The sequence below is a fragment of the Canis lupus genome, chromosome 5 (assembly GCF_003254725.2).
Source record: "Canis lupus dingo isolate Sandy chromosome 5, ASM325472v2, whole genome shotgun sequence".
Taxonomy (NCBI): Eukaryota; Metazoa; Chordata; class Mammalia; order Carnivora; family Canidae; genus Canis; species Canis lupus.
Window position 1 is genome coordinate 862,501 of NC_064247.1, and position 18,550 is coordinate 881,050.

The window sequence follows — 18,550 nt, forward strand, 5'->3', positions numbered from 1 at the left end:
CTAGGGAAAGGGCAGTGGAGTGCTCCTAACTAGCAGACCTTCAGGACCAGTCACTGTGAATCTGGAAAGCTCTGTTAGCAAATGAGAGGCCTTGGAAGTTTCCTTCCAAGGGCTCACCCTACTGCTCCCCTGGGCCCACCCTACTGCTCCCCTGGGCCCACCCTACTGCTCCCCTGGGCTCACCCTACTGCCGGCAGGAGGCAGTTGGAAGAGCTGATAACTGGAGAGCATTTAAAGAACCCTACTCGGGTCGCCGTGCGGTTAGCAGGCCTGTCTCGGGCGCCACCCAAACTGGGTGTGGTCAATCCTATTTCTGATGCCACGGGGGACCTGCGGGCCCCCAGCACGTGGTAGGCCCCGGGCACAGGGCAGTTCTTCAGTAAAAGGTCGTTGACCAGCATGTCATGTTTTGTTTCTGGGCGAAGCTGGAAAATGCCAGAAACCAGCTCCAAGCTTTCTGGTGTTGTGCAGTAGGCACCGCTTCCTTGCCCGCCATGGACCCTAGTTTGGGAACTTTCTCAGAAACAAAATTCAGGGTGCTTGTGGCAGTGAGTGTTCAGTAACGGGGTGTATTCAGCCAGTCTCACCCAGCGTCCTTGACGGGGAGGGAACCAGGAGAGCGACCAACAGAACCCACGGCCCTAACCGTCCCTCCCCGTCCCTCGCCCCCTCGCCCCCTCGCCCCCTCGCCCGCCCGTTCTTGCCTGCAGTCACCTGCACACTCAGGTTATCACCCTTGCCCGCTTATCACACCTGCTGGCTGCTTAGGCCCCCCCCACCACCAGGCCTCCTCAAACTCCCCTTGGCCGCGGTGGCCCAGGCCTCCGCATTGCTCCTGATTACCAGCATCTTGTGGGTCTCGCTGAGCGAGGAGAAATCAAAGGGCTTCGTCACCTGGCACGTAGGACCCTCTAAATCCAAGCTCAAGGTAGCCTCGGCCTTGCCTCTCCTGCCCACACGCTCCCTGGCCACGGGCAGCTGGAGAGTGAGCGGCCCCCTCGAACACAAGCTGCCCCCTGCCGGCCACCCTGCGCGTGGGGAGGTGTCGCCTGAATCCATGCCCCCGCGTGAATCCTTTCCTTCCAGGTTCCTCCGGTCTGAAACGCTTTCTCCCTTTAACATGGGTTAACCACGAACTAACATTGCAGCTCAACGTCTCATAATTTCCCTATTCAATTATCAGCCTTTCGAAGGCCGAAAACATGTTCTAAATCTGCCTTTTATCCTGTCCCCTTCCAGCATCTGAGTTCCTTAAATGGAGAATTCACTCAGAATAAGACTTAGTGCAGTTAAAAAGCCGATTTTGATGTCCAAGTGCTCCTATGCGATACCACCCAAAAGATGCTCATTTTTAGGAATGAAATTGTTCAGAAAGAGGTTTCTCGCGGTCTCTCCCAAGAACTTGCCAAAGGCTTAAATCAATCTAAATGATAAAAGAAAAGAACGACTGCAGAGATTGGATTAACATATAAAATAAGGGGAATTTGCATTGTTTAAATGGTAGAGCAAAGGCTGTGCTTTCCCCTCCTCTCCTTGCAAATAACCCCAAGTGACAAGAAAATGAAGGCAAAAAAAAAAAAAAAAAGCAAATTTGCATGTTCTTTGAAACTAAAAGATATCAAACAGACAACAGGCCCAAAACGGAGGCACTTAGGCCAAGCCTCATGTCACCAAACTGAGACTCAATTATAGCTTCAGCTTCAGCTCTCCCAGAATTGGAGTCTTAAACCGCTCAATGACCCCAATCCCAACCCCTGTGGTTATGTGTAATCCCAACCCCTTCGCTCAATGAGGAATCAGCGACCAGCAGTGAGATGGTCTCTAGGATACACCCTGCCTTCCCCTAAAGGAAAGAAACTTTGCATAAAGCAACCCAGCCTTTTGCCAGAATAATTTCCTTCAACGCCCTCCTTTCGGCCTATTAACAGTCTTTCATTTTGTGCGGCTCCTCAGAGCTGCTTTCTATCTGCAAGACTGGGATGCTACCAAATTCTAGCTTTTGCTCAAATAAGCAAAAAATGTTTAATATGACTCAGTTTATCCATTAACATCCTATGTCATGGTTCATGAAGTAAGACATACTGGAGTGAGGCTGCCAACGACTGCACTGCTGTCTCCACGGGGACCTGGGCCTGATAGGATTCTAGGCTGTGAACAAGCAACACCCCATATCCCTTCCCGAGGTAGGGAGCCCAAGAACCCCTCTAGCTTATACTCCCCCTGGAGCTCACACCTTCTCCTTATCCTGAGGCTGACCTGATGGCGGTGGCCAAATCGGCCTCATTTTAGTGTTAAATCTCCAGCCCACAGTGAACACCCGGAGTGTTACGAATGCGCTTGTTCAGTGCCCTGCTCCATCTTCCCTCGTGAATAATCCTAAATTTCCCTGCCCTTTCATCAGTATGTGTGTAATCCCACCCCCTGTGGTTACTAAGACCTGGCTCTCCCCTCAGCTGAGGAGCTGGGTTCAAGCTAGTCTCCGTCCCCTCCTTCGGGTGCCTCTAGCAGAGCCTTTCCTTGCTGCATGCTCTGCCTCGGCGTTTGGCGCTGCTGTGCGCACCGGACGAACTTGGGTTTGGTTCCGTAACTATCACCTGAAATGCTGTGTCCTAAAATCCCAAAGTTACGTTTGGCCAAAAATATGGTTTATTATTTTTTTTAATTTATTTTGTATTGGTGTTCAATTTACTAACATACAGAATAACCCCCAGTGCCCGTCACCCATTCACTCCCACCCCCCGCCCTCCTCCCCTTCTACCACCCCTAGTTCGTTTCCCAGAGTTAGCAGTCTTTACGTTCTGTCTCCCTTTCTGATATTTCCCACACATTTCTTCCCCCTTCCCTTATATTCCCTTTCACTATTATTTATATTCCCCAAATGAATGAGAACATATAATGTTTGTCCTTCTCCAACTGACTTACTTCACTCATCATAATATGGTTTAGAAGGTGTTTTGAGATACGGTCTCCAAAGCCACTGTCCTGCTGCCACTCCCCTCTGCCCACCCCGACGTGGACAGTTCTTCAGTGCAGCTCATGTCCTATTATCTTGTTCTTTGACATTGTATTTTTAGCCACAGCATTTACTTTGTGTTTTTCCAGTAATTTTGTATTTTGGGTTTACATCAAGATAAGACTCTTATATATAAAGCTGCTGAGACTCACCAGCCTGATGGTTATTTTGCTTTTAACATAAATAAAAAGCCAATTTTTATGTGTCACTGAATGCGGGAACGTTTATACGTTTTGATTCTGTTCTTTTCTCTTTGTAATCAGAAGTAGCAAGTTTCAAGGCAACTGATGATTTTAACTAAAGCTGTTACATGAAAAGTGTGGGTAGCAGAGGCCCCTGAAACAAGTACAAATAAGTAAACATTAGCTGCTCTAATAAGATAATGTTCAAAAAGTGGCCCCAAAGTCCCACAGAGGAGAAATTCACTGGGTGCCCATTGTTTGTAAGCTGGCTCTGGACAGCATCCTCCTCCAGGGAGTACCTCGCTGTCTCTGATAAGTCAAGGACTGACCCTATGAGTTTTATTACACGCGCTTTGGTAGACAACCAACTGATTTCTTCGGCCTCAAAAGAGGAGGAGGACTGGTGACAAATAACAATCTCCCTTTTCTGTTGAATATTAAAATTTGTAGAGAATAAATTCTCTGATCTAAATTCTGTGAGTAGAAAATCAAATCTGTTTAAGCCGTTAACAAAATCGAACAGTAATTTTTAAAACTCTAAATTTTACCACATCAGAGTTTGGATTGAAGTTAGAAAATATCATTTTAGTTGTTTCAGGGACTAGCATTTTACTGTATCTTAAAATGGCTTTCGAGAAAGAATGACGTAGCCTGGTAAAGTGTGTGATACATCTCGACTGTATCTTAATGCCAGGAATTTCATATTCCTTGCTACTCGTGGTGTGAAGATGTTTAAGTGAGACCAGTAAACATATGGTCCCGTCCAACTCAGCTGGATGGAGGTAGACTTTGAGTATATATAGTCACAAAGGGCAGCTGGAGAAATGTGAATATGCCAAAATTATTTAGCCTCCAATTTAAGTTATATTAGTTTACTAGTACTACTAGATAATCATAACTTTCCTTAGTTAGACGTAGTGCCCACTAAATTCAGGAATATGTCATCTACAGTGCCCACATTGGTTTAGAATACAGGATTTTAAGATCCTCCAACATCATGCTAAAATATTTTAATAAAATCATGCTATCTCTTAAAAAAAAAAAAAGATACTCAATTCCCACTGTCAAAAAACAAAATTCAACTGGATAAATTTCAAGATCCAATGGTCTTATTCAATGATTCGTGACTCGGGCAGCCTCCCATCTAGCAGATAGAAAGGAGTCCGAAGAATCGAACACAACCAGTGACTTTTATAGACATGATCGGGGAAGGACAAGGAAAGAGCAGATTAGCTCATCTTTCTTTTGGGACTGGAAGGAGTTTGTCAGATGAATTAAGTCAATAATGCTGACCAGAAAGCTCCATATTTACTGGTTTAGGATTACCTTCTGGGGAGGTTGAAACTGCAGTTAGGTCAGATACTCAGTTTTGGTTCGGCTACATGGGCTTAGCACAAGCGACTCCATTTGGGATCTGTTGTATCTTTTTTAACACCACAAATTTCTGCTCTATGGGGGCAGAGACTGAGTGTCCAGTTCACTCTTGGATCCTAACACCTAAAAAAACATCCTGGCATATGAAAAACCTCCCACAAGTGCTTGTTGACAACATAAATGATTTAAGCAACTTCAGGAGGAGGGTTGGATCCTCCTAATATGAAGGAAATGCCAGCCTGAGGTGTGATGCACAGGCTCAGAGGGAGGGAAGCCTCCTGAGTCTGGGGAATGAGTTTTGGTAGCAAGAAGCAGAGAGCACAGGACTGGCCATCCTTTGAGATAAAAAGACAAGTCACTGGTCTTTGTGAAACTAGTTAACTTAAGCCAACTAGGAAAAAAATGTATGACTTAATAGGAATACTATCAGAACCGAGTTATCAGAGTTGTCTTCCTTTCCAAGAGTATTTCCACACCAAAATGAATGTGCACTCTAATTTTACTAGGGAGGGTAACATTAATGAAAAAAATCTATAAAACAAAGAACTGTAGTTCCCGTGTCTCCATAACTAATTGTGTGATCTGAAGTTAGTGCATTTTAAAATCCAAACTTATGGGATCCCTGGGTGGTGCAGCGGTTTAGCGCCTGCCTTTGGCCCAGGGCGTGGTCCTGGAGACCCGGGATCGAATCCCACGTCGGGCTCCCGGTGCATGGAGCCTGCTTCTCCCTCTGCCTGTGTCTCTGCCTCTCTCTCTCTCTCTCTCTCTCTCTCTGTGACTATCATAAATAAATAAAAAGTAAAAAATAAAAAATAAAATAAAATAAAATAAGATCCAAACTTAACTTAGTGGGAGCCAGTCTACACCTGCAGTTCTCCCCACAAAGAAGACTGGCATCCATATTACCAGGAGTGGGGGTGTATCCCAGTGAAACCCATAAAAGAGTTTGTGGCCAGGTTGAGAACAGTTTTCAGGAACAGATGCTGAGTGCATATTTTTATTTTTATTTATTTATTTATTTATTTATTTATTTATTTATTTATTTATGATAGTCACACACAGAGAGAGAGAGAGAGAGAGAGGCAGAGACATAGGCAGAGGGAGAAGCAGGCTCCATGCACAGGGAGCCCGACGTGGGATTTGATCCCGGGTCTCCAGGATCCCACCCTGGGCCAAAGGCAGGCACCAAACCGCTGCGCCACCCAGGGATCCCCTGAGTGCATATTTTTAAAGCATGACCCATAAAGTGGCTTCCCAATTGGAAAGAAAATGAGTGAAAATAGCAGTGAGGGTGACAGAACATGAGAGACTCCTAACTCTGGGAAACAAACAAGGGGTAGTGGAAGGGCAGGTGGGCGGGTAGATGGGGTGACTGGGTGATGGGCTTTGAGGGGGTGACTTGGCAGGATGAGCACTGGGTGTTATGCTATATGTTGGCAAATTGAACTCCAATATAAGAAAGAAAAAAAGTGGCTTCCCGGTTGTAAGAAGGAGACACCCCAAGTTAAGAAAACATCCAATGGCTGTCCTCAATGAAGCAGTTTCCTGCTCGGTCACTCTAAGAAAGAGTGTCCACCTACAGTAGGTTGGGAAACCATTCTAGCTAGAGACAAATCACTCCAATCCAAGGAAGAACCTAAACAATAAGGACTGATAAATGAAAAAGAGTAGCTTGATTTTCCACTAAGGCATCTTTCAAGTAGAACGGCTCTAGGATTGGGGTCTAGGAAGTTCCCTTCAGTTAAAAAAAAAAGTGAGGGTTGCCTGGGTGGCTCAGTCGGTTAAGCATCTGACCTTTGGTTTCGGCTCGGGTAGTGATTTCAGGATCATGAGGTTGAGCCCTGGTCTGCCCTCAACCAGGGTCTGCTTGAGATTCTCTTCCTCCCTCTCCCTCTGCTCCTGCCCTGGCTCGTGCTCACTCTCTCTCTAAGATAAATAAATTTTAAAAAATCCTTTTTAAAAGTGATAAAGGATATAGCCAAGAGGCAAAATAAGCCAGAGGGTGAGGATATATAGAAGTAAAAATGATCTCAGGTATCAGTGAGGTCAGGTGGGGGCAGGTCCGGGACACACGCAGGGAGATCCTGGAGGTGTGTGCGGGTGAAATCAAGCGGAGGGAATAGGAAAAGCCCTGGGGATGGTGACCAAGGGGGCCCGAGCACAAGCTCGTGGCCGAAGGAAGGCAGACAGTGAGGACGGCCATCCCTTCACTCCCCCACCTCCTCGTTTAAATATATCCGGGGAAGACAAGGAAGGACAAACCACAGGGAATTCGTATCCTCTATTTTCTTCGCAGGCAACCCGGGAACCTGCGGAGCAGCCCTGACCGCGTGGAAGTCAGACTCGGTGCTGAGAATGAGTCCGATGGAAGACTCTCTGGGCTGTGTGGCAAGTTTGCTGTGGCTGCTTTTTCTAATTACTGAGCAAGTAGAGAGATGTCACCGAAGCCCCTCGATACGACTGTAACAACTCAGCCCCAGCAAGCAACCTGACCCGAGAGAAATGTATCTTGACTACAAAGAGGACAAAGTCCCTTTGATACTAAAAGTTATGTGAGAACACATAAAGACCTGGGACCTCTAGGCGAGGGAGGAGAAGCCATCAACTGGTCCGCGCAGAGCTGGGGCCGCAGAAGGGATATTTGCAAAGAGAAGAAAAGGTGTGTCCCCAGAATGTGAGACCGGACACACTCACCCTCAGCTCGCCTGCCTCACGCACGACCTTAATTCTCTGAGATGCTTCTCCTCGTGGTTAAATTTGGTCTTATTTGCTACCTCCCCACTGTCTGCTGTGTCTGCTTGTCTATTATTACTATAATAGGGACGGGACAAGGAGGGATCCACAACATTGCCTTTAACCACAGGACATAGATATGTTTCCAAAAAGTCACCTTACTTCCTGAAATTTAGAATTAGAGAAGTACGTGCAACGTAGAGAAATAATCAGATTCTTTTATTTGTTCAGAAATAAGGGTGTCACCTGGATGATGCTGTGTGCTAGACTCAAAGGCCAATGATACGTTTCCTACCCTCAGGTTGTTTGAGCCTTGATGAGGTGATAATAAAATAAAGAGGAGTCCAGGGCAGCCCGGGGGGCTCAGCGGTTTAGCGCCGCCTTCGACCCAGGGCGTGATCCTGGAGACCCGGGATCGAGTCCCACGTCGGCGCCCTGCATGGAGCCTGCTTCTCCCTCTGCCTGTGTCTCTGCCTCTCTCTCTCTCTCTCATGAATAAATAAATAAAATTATTTAAAAAAAAAAAAAAGGAGTCCAAGTCTCAGGGCAATATGTCAAGCTCCTGGGTGGAGAGGGCCCTCCCTGCACAAGGCCTTATGAGTAGAAAGGGATTCAAGGAAAGGGTTTATTCACTTAAACAGGCTCCTGAAAAGTGAGAAATTCTCCAGGTGTATAAGAGTGGAAGGACTTCTAGGCCATAACAAAATGTGTAAAAATAGAATACCGAGAAATTACAAGGAATTTTCCAGAAGTAGAGAAATACAGGTCCTTGGAATTCCTAAAGCAGAACATAAAAGGTGATGGGCTTGGCAGCTGAGGTTACAGAGGCAGAAGGTTCAGCCTCGACACTCAGGAAAGAGAAGGGGGGGGGATGGCGCTGGGGTGGGGGGATTGGAACAGAGAGACGTGCTCAAATTCCTTCCAGCCAGCGCCTCCGGGTGGTAGCAGAGGGAATGCAATCGTGGGGTCCGCAGAGATTATAGCATAAAACCATTAAAACACAAAGATCAAGCTAATGACATGGAAGCCAGGTCACAATAGTATTTGATTTAAAAAGCAAGTGACAGGACAATCTGCGCACCGTCCCTCGAACGTGAGTTGCTTGCTGAAAAGATCATTGTAACAGTAAGAGCTTCTCAGTTTTGAGAGCTCAGTGTGCTTCGAGCATTGTGCTGAATAATAGACAAAATATGCTGTTATCTCATTTTTGCCTCACAGTGACCGACTGACACGAAGCACTTTCCATCTGCAGAAGGACGGCTTTGTCTGAACAACTTGCCCAGAGAGGGAGGGCCTGGAACTGGATCCACAAAGCACCAGGGGTCCCCGCTCAACTCCTGCACTTGCACCAAACTGAAATCTTAGAAAAGGGATATTTTAACAGAATAAATCTGTAGAAATTGTAGGAAATATATGAATATTTCTTCAGTGAAACATCTGAACATTCATATTAAGGATGATAAATAAAGATAATTAAAAAGTGTAAAGTCAGTTCATAACAGGTTTTGTTGATTAATTTTTTTTTTTTTTTTTTAATTTTGTTATTTTCATCAAACTCACACTTGGGTCAAGATTTGCTGCCAGATGATTCGGGCGGAAAAAAACACAAAGCTTCACAAAATTTTGTAAACGTCAGAATTATGGATGAGGGATTACAAAACTTGAAAATTTTGACATTATCATTGACATAGAGTTCCAGTTTCGAGTTAGCTAAGTGGATATATCTGCAGTCTTCCTCCCTTGCACCAAGTGGAAACAATCAAGAAGACAGACTTTATTTTCAATAAGTGAATAATAAGTAAACTCAAAAGCAAGGGGGGAAGATAGCTCAGAGGTCCAGAAAACAGGAATCCCATAGAAACAGAAAGCAAATGGGATTTTACAAGGGAGCATAGCCACTCAGGATGGCCGTGATGAGGGCCCAGCCCCAACAAGACGGGAGGAACCTACGGGAGCCCCAGGGCTACAGAGGTAAGGTCCAGCTGCTGCCGGAGGCCAACAGACAGAGGGTTTCGACCCAACTGCAGACCTCCCAGCCCTGGGAGCGGCTCACGCACTCCAGCCCTCAGGCCTACAGGTGGAAGTGGCTCCTTCTCCTGCTGGTGCAAGCCCCAAGGTGCTCCCCTATCCCCTACTGGCTTTATCTTCACCCCTAACAATGCTCACACCTCAATCACACCCCTTCTGAGTGCACTCCTCTTCCCTTGGATAATAAACCCTTAAAACGAGGTTTCAGAACTAGGTTACAAAGATGTTTAATAAACACACAGACAACTTTCTTGGCGGAGGGCAATGGGACGTCCTTGGTGTTGGTGGATGGCATGACTACTCCGATGGTCACCGTGGCAGGCACGGGGTGGAGAGCAGCTGGAAGGCAGGCCTGGGCGATCAAGCGGCTGGGCACTGGCTCCCACGGCAACAAAGATGGTGAACTAGGCAGGGTGTACACGGCCCGAGAAAAGTGGAGAAAAGACAACTTAAAAGCTTTGAATGCCCAGCTCAGGAATGGGGAAGAGGATCAGAAAGTCTTTGATGGAGGCTGGCACAGTAACAGTGGACTCAGTCACAGCAGCAGCAGACACAGAGGAGCTGAGAACACCTCCCTCCGACCTCCCCTTACATCAGCCGTCCTCTTCCCCCCCACCCCCAAGACCCGCTAGCAGAGTGCAAGGCCTGGTCTGGGAGAGAAGGGTCTATAGATAGAGTGTCGGGGTTTTACTGATTGGTATTAATAGGAGTCTGGGGATCATGTATGGGGTTTGGTTCTCCGTGTGTTAAGCCAGGCCTAGAGAGACAAAAATACAAAATTAGAGCACAGGGACGCCTGGGTGGCTCAGTGGTTGAGCGTCTGCCTTTGGCCCAGGGCCTGATCCAAGGGTCTCAGGATCGAGTCCCATGTCGGGCTCCCTGCATGGAGCCTGCTTCTCCCTCTGCCTGTGTCTCTGCCTCTCTCTCTCTCTTGCTGTGTCTCTCATGAGTAAATCAATAAAAATCTTTAAAAATTTTTTTAAATTAAAAAATAAAATTAGAGCACACAGAATTCACTGAAAGGATTTGAAAAAATATACAGATAGATATAGATGACAATGGGTATAGTAACACTCAATAAATGACAAAATAGGGTTTAAGGCAAAAGGATTTGATAGCATTACGGAATGCTAGTGCTTAAGTGAGGAAAAGGAAATCTGCAAAGAAAACCTAACAATCCCGATCATGTGTAAATGTAACCATGTAACCGCAAAATACATAGCAGGCAACACACACATAGAATTAAAAATAATACTTTCAGAAAACTAGAAGTAGAGTGGAAATTCTCCTACATAATAAGGTGCTACATTGGTATAGAAGGGTTTTATTCAGTCGTCTTATAATAATATTTTTTTCTCTAAACAAGAAATCAGGATGAGAAGGACCCTTGGATCAGGTATTTCAAGGACACACTCACCTTCTCAGCCTTTCTCGTGTTTTCCACTGCCCTTTGGGACGTGGACTGTCCAAGCGGGACCCATTGAGGCCGGGGCTGCAGCGGCTTCGGGCATCGAGCACAGGCTCGGCCACGCTGGCATGGACATCTGTTTGTGTTTCTCTTTTTAAAAGTGAGAAGGTGGGGATCCCCCGGGTGGCTCAGTGGTTTAGCTCCTGCCTTCCATGCTGGAGTCCCGGGATCGAGTCCCACATCGGGCTCCCTGCATGGAGCCTGCTCCTCCTTCCTCCTGTGTCTCTGCCTCTCTCTCTCTCTCTCTCTATCGTAAATAAATAAATCTTTAAAAAAAAAATAGAAGTGAGAAGGTTTTCGGGCAGAACCTCCCTGACGTCTCCCGGCTCCTGAAGGCGCGTCGCCCGTCCCCAGAGCCGTGGCTGGCAGCACAACGGGGTCACCGCAGCTGGCCTCCAGCATCAAGACGGAGCTGGCCAGCAGGCAGGGGGACCCCCGCTGAGGCCCGGGTCCGCGGGAGACTTCAGCTTTCTGTATCAGGAAGAGTGGAAGGACATTTGGAAACCCCAAGCCCACACCAGCATGGCCACTGCCCCCCGGGGTGACACAAGAAGCATTGCTGGGCGCAGACACACGGGCCGCGAAGCAGTAGACGGGAAGCAACTGCCCCCCACTCTTCCCACCCCGGGGCGCAGGCCGAGCGGCCACCAGGGGCTCGACCCCAGCCCTCACTGCCCTCCGTGTTTAGGGGCAGAGGCGGGAAACCACCACACCCTGCAGACACTTCTCTGGTGCAAGAAGTGATCTTAGAAAACCCTGCGGCGGATGCCAGCCCGTGGCCGCCCGTGGCCGCCGTCGGTGAAGCCACCTGAGGCGCGTCGGGCCAGCTTTCTGCTAAGCTAACGAGCCGCTAGGAGAACAGGAGCTCCAGGGCACTCAGATCCACCGCCTCTAAACCCACCGCCGCGTCCTCATTAAATAGAGTTACTATCTGTGCCGTTTGTCACTGATGCGGAGCACACTGCTTCCCGCAGCTCCGCCCAGGACTGAGACACCGATGGCCCCACGCCCTGCGACCGACCGCGTGACATACCCAGCACGAGTGTCCTCATGATGAGTTAGTGCCCGCCCCGGGGGCAAAGGCTGCGTGCGGCTCTTAGTCCCATTTCTGCAATAGGAAAAGAGAGACTTTCTCACTCCACCTTTGTCCCAGCCCACCTTTCGAGCTCTGACGTACATATGGCCAACCAATTAAAGTTTATTGTCCCCTCTTTTTTTTTTAGATTATTTATTTATTTATTCATGAGAGACACAGGGAGAGAGAGACATAGAGGGAGGCAGAGACACAGGAGGAGGGAGAAGCAGGCTCCATGCAGGGAGCCCGACGTCGGACTGGATCCCAGGACTCCAGGGTCAGGCCCTAGGCCGAAGGAGGCACTAAACCGCTGAGCCCCCCGGGCTGCCCTTATCGTCCCCTCTTAAAAATAAGCCAGTCTTTTTGTCCAGAGCAATGAGTTCCACCATTGTCCTGCTGTTAGTACAAGTGACCGAAGAAGCCAAAGCAGGTGGCCAGAGGACAACCTGAGGCAGTCAATGTCCAGGTTCAAGTTTTTCCAGGCGGATCTTGGTTCTGACCGATATGAGCTGTCAGACCATCCACTGACATCAAAGAAAGCACAGTGTGATCTGTATCCGTCTGTCTGCTGAGACTGAACAGGCACAAAGGAAAAAAAAAGTGGGTACTTTGCCATAAAAAAAAGGAAGAGAAATGTTCTGTTCCTTCTCAAATTCTCATTATCCCCCAGCTCCTGAGTTCTGGGCCCCTGGGAGCTGAGCCAAGGATAGGGTGCTATGGCTACACGTGACACCTACGTGACTGATGAGGCCCAGGCGAGCTGACTCCACGGGGCTGCCCTTGGAGAGAACAGCGTAGCTCCTGCACGGGTCAAAAGAACTGTCTTGAGGGCTCTCAGTCTTCTGCGGCGGTTTCATAATAGACATGATGGTTGTACACGTTTGGCTTTGTCAGTCCAGACACCATTTTTTTTTTTTTTTTAGTCTCAGAGGTAGAATTTAGTGATTCATCAGTTGCGTCTGACACCCAATGCTCCATCAAATTCCCTCCTTAATGCCTGTTACCCAATTGTCACTTCCCCCAGTGACCTCCTCTTCAGCAACCCTACTTGTTTCCTGGAGTTCAGTGTCTCTTATGGTTTGCCTCCTGCTCAATTTTCATTTTATTTTTCCTTCCCTTCCCCTATGTTCACCTGTTTTGTTTCTTAAATTCCACACAGGAGTGAGATCATATGGTCTTTGTCTTTCTCTGACTGACTTACTCTGCTTAGCCTAATACCCTCTAGCTCTGTCCACATCATTGCAAATGGCAATATCTCTTCATTCTTTTTGATGGCTGAGTAATGTTCCATTGTGTGTATATAGATCACATCTTCTTTGTCCATTCATCTGTCGATGGACATCTGCATTCTTTCCATATTTTGGCCATTGTGGACATTGCTTCTATAAACATTGGGGTGCATGTGCCCCTTCAAATCACAAGATACCTTTCTTTAGATGAAATTGCTTCATGCACACGTGCATTGTTGTATGCACACGTCACATAAAGACAGTACCTAGTGAACTGCATCTGTTTCCATAGGGAGGTCTTTCATAATCCAGCCCTAGATGACAGCTAAGATATTATTATTGGTCCACTGGTCTGTGTAGAGGTCTTCAGCCTTTGCTCCGAGGCAAGAACACCATTTGAAAAATCAGTCCACTGTGAAAGTAAGGAAAGTATAGGAAGGGAGAGATAGGGGGCTCCTGCCTAGGCTCCAAAACTATTATTCCCGGCAGGCAGAAGCACTAGGACAGAGCAAACATGAGATAAGGGAATAGACCAGGCCATCCGGCCCTGGCTGTTAGGGAGTGTTTTTCTTTGGTGGCTACACTGTAATCACAGAAAATACCAGACCTCAAAGAAGTAAGTCATAAAGGGTGTTATCAATGGTCGTTGCTCAAACCAAGACAGCACAAGAATCTCAAGGCCACAAGCTTCTTGGTCAAGTTTTCTTTCTTTTCCTTTCTTTCTTTCTTTTCTTTTTTTTTTGGGGGGGGGTCAAGTTTTCAATAAAAGGCCTAAGAACCCTCAGTGGCAACTCGTTCAGGACCCCTCTCACTCTAGAGAGCTTTTACTTTCCTTTCCGTTCTCACCTTCACTTAATAAACTTTCACTTCACGCTTTTGTGTCTGTGAGATTCGTTCTTCAACCCGGTGAGATAAGAACCCTGCAATGCTGCAACAGAAGCATCCAGTGCTGTGGGGCTATTGGCTACTCATCACCTCTAGGTTAGATGGCTGCAAATTCTTTTTTTTTTTTTAATATTTTATTTATTTATGAAAGACACACAGAGAGGGGCAGAGACACAGGCAGAGGGAGAAGCAGGCTCCCTGTGGGGGGCCCAACACGGAAGTTGATCCCAGGACCCCAGGAGCATGCAAAGTATTTCACCTGCGAACCAGGCTGTCTTTTCAGGTGTTAAATCTTATAGACAAGACCCCGATCCAGTAATAAGCAAGGGTAGCTTGGGTTGAGGAGAGACCTCTGTATAGTAAGGTGATGCTGCTCTTTGAGGCCAAGGGTAGCTCATAATAGGATGTATGAATTTCATATCACAGTGGAACTTTTTTAATTTATTTTTTACCGGGTGGAAATGTAGTTGTAAGAGGACCCTTTTCTTTTTAAAGAAAATATTTTATTTATTTATTGAGAAACAGAGACAGAGCCGCAGGGGGAAGGGTAGAGACAGAGGGAGAAGCAGCCCTCCCACTGAGCAAGGACCCCTATGCAGGACTCAGTGCCAGGTCCCAGAGATCATGGCCTGAGCCAAAGGCAGACACGTAACTGTCGGAGCCACCCACGTGCCCCATGAGACGCCATCTTCGGGATGTAAGCGCTGGGTCAGACATTCCTGACTGTTCCACAGCTTCTCAGAGAAAGGAAGAAGTCCTCAAGCCCAAAAGCGCAGAGACCGATAATGCCAGTGGAGCCTTATTCCACAGATTCCCATCGGCCCTGAGGTGGCCACAAATGCCTGTGATTCTGTGGAGTCGGAGAAGAGGCAATCCGGGGCAGGGATGGATTTACTCTCTCCTCGACTGCTTACAAGGCTCTTGGCTTTAGGGCGTCCCAGTGAATTTGGCTGTCTAACGACTGACAATAGTTCATTAGCAAAATCCCCTAGTGTGAGATGTATTGTCTAGAATTTTTCAAAGAGGCCAATCAGGTGCTAGGCTTTTTCCTCTGTAATTAGTGGCTAAAGGACCAGCTATATAAGTGGTTGTAGAAAGTGTCTTCAGGCTGCAGCCCAGGGATTTTTCCTAAGATGGTCACTTAGGAAATTGGGTCTTGGATTTTGTCCTCATTCAATGCCCGTCCTTTCTCAATCAGCTGTGCTTGGGGACCACGTAATGTTTCTGGAGTGCCCAAAGAAGGATGCTTTCTTAAGGATCGGAAATAAAAAGCCTATCTGTAGCCCCGACTCCCTCAGTGGCCACTGCAATGGGCAAGTCTGAGAGACTCCATTCATTTACCTTACTGGCCTATACGTGCCGTCATCTACAGTGCAGCTTCCTTCTCTTCTCTGATGATCTGTTCTTTTTTTTTTTTTAAGATTTTATTTATTTATTTATTCATGAGAGAGAGAGAGAGAGAGAGGCAGAGACAGAGGCAGAGGGAGAAGCAGGCTCCACGCAGGGAGCCCGACGTGGGACTCGATCTCGGGTCTCCAGGGTCCCGCCCTGGGCCGAAGGCAGTGCTAAACCGCTGAGCTACAGGGGCTGCCCCTCTGATGATCTGTTCTGAGTAATGTCACCCAATGGATGATGTCAGTCATTAGGTCAACATGATGCAGTTTTAAGGCCCGGGGTGTACTGGAGGGGGTGCTGGGCTTGCAGTAAAACAAGTCCGTCTGAGTCCGCTCAGACCAGTTTCACATGATCCTGACTCTGGTTCTTTAATACTTGGGTAGCGTTTGTTCCAGGGTCGGCACTTACGACAGGCTTGGATGCCTCTGCGCTCCGAGCTCTGAAAGCAGAATGGATGCGTTTCCATTTTAAGACCAAAATAACAGCAGCTCACTCAAAATCTGAACCAGTAGAAGAAGGTTCTTCACCTTCACTTTCTTTTAAATAATGTCCGGGATTCCCTGATGCTCTACAAAGCTTTCTGAAGTAATGGAATGAACGCCAGAAATTTCAATCTAACCAGAAGCATGTGCCAAGTGACAACTCTTCCATTTGTGGGGTTTGGGGGTTTTTCGGTATTTGTTGTCTCTAGGATTTTTCGTAAATAAAATTTCTCCTTAGCATAATAAGAATTAAAACTCTAGCGTAAATTTTGCCACATCAGCATGTCTGCGAGGTGTTCTATTCCTTTCCTTTCCTGGTAGTCTCTCGTGTTATGTCCTGGGGAGCAGAAGGAAACATTGATTACCTGTTTACCAGGAGCTAAATACAGTAAATTGCTTATTTTGGAATTGCAACAACCCCAGAGTCTTCTCTTTCCTAATATTTTGTTTTCCTCACATGTAGACAGAATCGTTAATTGCAATGTCTTTTGCATATGCATTAAGCGTTGAAAGAATTTTTTGTGCATCCTTTTAAAAATTATTAAAATAGAGAAAAATACAGCAGTTCTGTCTCCTGTTGCCTGACAAGATCTATACTAGCAAGTTTCCCAGCCCAACCCACAAAATATGCAAAGAAGTAATGACCACATTAGCTGACATGGTGTGGAAGGAAACAGCAGCCCAGTGACGGAAGGGCAGGTATCAGGATTTAAGGATGGAGTGGGGAGTGGGGAGTGGGGCCGAGGAGGCTACGGAGAAATGTCTTTACAAAGCGTGTAAGGAGTCTGGCGGCTCCTTAAGATGTTCAACATAGAGTTACCATATGACCCAGCAGCGCTGCTCCCAGGAGGAATGAAAATACGTGTCCACACAAAAAACTCACATGTGAGTGTTCAAAGCAGCACTATTCACAATAGCCCAAGAGTGGAAACAACTCAAGTGTCTACCAACTGATGGAAGGATGAACAAAATGTGGTCTATCCATACAATAGAATATTCTTCAGCCAAAATAATCAATGAAATTCATTAAAAAAAAATGATTTTGGGCACCCCGGATGGCCCAGAGCTTCAGTGCCACCTTCAGCCCAGGGTGTGATCCTAGAGACCCCGGATCGAGTCCTGCGTCGGGCTCCCTGCATGGAGCCTGCTTCTCCCTCTGCCTGTGTCTCTGCCTCTCTCTCTGTGTCTCTCATGAATAAATACATAAAATCTTAAAAAAAAAAAGTCAGATGCTTAACTGCACCACCCACGTGCCCCCATGAACGAAATTCTGATACTTGCTACAACATGGATGAACCTTGAAAACATGATAACAAGTGAAAGAAATCAGTCACAAAGACCATATAGTGTAGGATTCTATTTACATGAAACGTCCAGAATAGGCAAATCCATGGAGATAGACAGCAGACTAGTGGTGGCCAGGGGCTGGTAGGAGGAGGACACGGAAGGTGATGCTATGGGTATGGAGGCTATGAACACGCTCTAGAGTTAGATGGTAGAGGTGGCAGCACAACTCTCAATATACTAAAAGCCACTCAATTTTACATTTTAAAAGGATTAATTTTATGTTATGTAAATTATGTCTCAATAAAACTTTTATTTAAAAAGAGAGAATATGGGCAACCTGGGTGGCTCAGCGGTTTAGCACCGCCTTCGGTCCAGGGCGTGATCCTGGAGACCTGGGATCGAGTCCCACGTCAGGCTCCCGGCATGGAGCCTGCTTCTCCTTCTGCCCGTGTCTCTGCCTCTCTCTGCGTGTCTCTCATGAATAAATAAATAAAATCTTAAAAAAAAAAAAAAAGAGACAGAGAAAAAAGAATGAAGTGAAGCTGTCACTTGAAGGATAACAACTGACGGTATTTGCTGCTAATGAAAAACTCAAGCTTTCAATTAAAAATTAGTATTTTGGAAAACTTGTTGTCCACCACCAGTACCTTGACAGGTCCTCAGATCTTGAAAGACATCTGTGACGTTGGTGATGATATTAACAACTGTGGGTTTTTTCTATTCGATGTTGAAATGTGCCAATATTTTGAAGATTGGAATAATTCAGTGAACCAACGCATGATGTTACTAGATCATTCTTGAGTGAAAGGTCCGTGCCAACTAGACTAGTGGATCTTAATGTAACTGAGCTCAAGAAGTTTATGTGATTTTAGATTCCACATTTCTATAATCATTAAGAAACTACCTCTTGTAAAATTTTGGTGTAATACCAAAGAAGAACATCCATGATAGTTGCCTGGTAAGGCTATTAAAATACTCTTCCTTTTGCAAGTTACGGATGGCTGGGTTTTCTTCATATGCTTCAATCAAAACAACCTATCACAACAGATTGAATCTAGAAGCCGATCTGAGAATCCAACTATCACCCAATCCAGCCAAGATGTAAAACAATGATATATTTCTCACTGAACTTTTTAAGAGTACACTTTAAATTTTTTTTCATAAAACAGTGAGAGCTTATTGATTTTATTCTTAAGTGAATTAATAATTAAATATTGTTTTAACTCAATATCTGCACTATACTTGCAGAGTATAGTGATATGCAGAGATAGTGTATATTTGATAGGTATACATACCTACCAAATCCTCTGGAGATGGGACCTAAACATCATTTTTATAACACTTCCCCAGAGGGTCTCAATGTGCAGCCAAGTTTAGAACTAGTACCTTAGTGCCTTAA

At 46.3% G+C, this 18,550-nt stretch overlaps 2 long non-coding RNA genes across 2 annotated transcripts in view; one reads left to right on the forward strand and one right to left on the reverse strand.

The window, feature by feature from the left end:
• Window positions 1-7,831, forward strand: part of LOC118354826 (uncharacterized) — a 15,014-nt gene extending 7,183 nt beyond the window's left edge. Inside the window, exon 2 of the long non-coding RNA XR_004816103.2 lies at window positions 6,866-7,831. This is a non-coding gene — a long non-coding RNA (uncharacterized LOC118354826). The remainder of the gene's footprint in view (window positions 1-6,865) is intronic.
• A 1,013-nt stretch (window positions 7,832-8,844) lies between these two features.
• LOC118354827 (uncharacterized) lies at window positions 8,845-11,952 on the reverse strand. The gene is made up of 3 exons (XR_004816104.1): window positions 11,832-11,952; window positions 10,748-11,269; window positions 8,845-9,734 (listed from the first exon to the last, which is right to left on the reverse strand). It is a non-coding gene; the product is annotated as an uncharacterized LOC118354827 (long non-coding RNA).
• Between the last annotated feature and the right edge of the window lie 6,598 nt (window positions 11,953-18,550).